Genomic DNA, 216 nt, shown 5'->3' with positions numbered 1-216 from the left:
AGTCACCGCTGCTCCAAAATGCTGACGTAACGCAACCACGGAAGTGCATATACAGGCCAGAGGGCCGCCGTGCGCACCATCTGCGAAACACCACATTTCCTGCCACGCACAATACACCCTAAACGGGCATTGGCGTTCCCCTTCCCAACGCACTTCCCTCTACCTAACGGCCGCAACGCCGTCATTTTGCCCAGCGTGTAAACTTATCCCAAACTG

This window comes from Eimeria mitis, genomic scaffold, assembly GCF_000499745.2.
Source record: "Eimeria mitis Houghton genomic scaffold, Emh_scaff1671, whole genome shotgun sequence".
In the NCBI taxonomy this organism is placed as follows: domain Eukaryota; phylum Apicomplexa; class Conoidasida; order Eucoccidiorida; family Eimeriidae; genus Eimeria; species Eimeria mitis.
Note: the sequence above shows the minus strand (reverse complement) of the source record.